Genomic DNA, 718 nt, shown 5'->3' with positions numbered 1-718 from the left:
TTTCAATACCAACCTACCTTGGATTAAGGGAAACCTACGTACAAAATTTCGTTGAGATATCTCAATTTTTGCTCGAGTTATCGTGTACACGGACGGACGGACAGACGGACAGACAGACATGGCTTAATCGATTTCTTTTTTCATCCTGATCATTTATGTATACATTTGTCTATATCTATCTCGATTCGTTTTGGCTGTTACAAACAACCGTTATGTGAACAAAATTAATATACCCTTGTGCACAAGTGCGCTCGGGTATAAAAAGATATATAGCCAGTTCTGGTAAAAAAAGGAGTTTCTATTATTTCCATCAGTGCAAATTACAAATCCCAAGAATTCCGGGATATTCGAGACCTTAAAAAGTCCGGGAATCCGGGATCCCGGGATTAACAATCCTAATACATACATACATACATACATACATACATGCATGCATCTACAAAGATCATCAAGGTATTCTTAAACTTATTGCATATCTAGATTCATCAGTACCCCTAAGCTTCCGCCCTTACTTTCATTTTTCTTTCCTTTTTGTTATTTTGCGCTCTTAACAGGGAAATCATGTAGTCGAAGTACTTCATTTTATTTATGGCCAGTTTTAATACTCCATCCTGGCGCTTGCTGTATGCACTTACTATTTTCATACATACTTAAGTACATGGTACATAAATATGTGTACGTTTTACACCACAGGCCAGCTAACGACCAGCGCCAATAG

Source organism: Rhagoletis zephyria, unplaced genomic scaffold, assembly GCF_001687245.7.
Source record: "Rhagoletis zephyria isolate East Lansing unplaced genomic scaffold, Rhagoletis_zephyria_1.1 Rzeph_scaffold_00779, whole genome shotgun sequence".
Taxonomy (NCBI): domain Eukaryota; kingdom Metazoa; phylum Arthropoda; class Insecta; order Diptera; family Tephritidae; genus Rhagoletis; species Rhagoletis zephyria.
Note: the sequence above shows the minus strand (reverse complement) of the source record.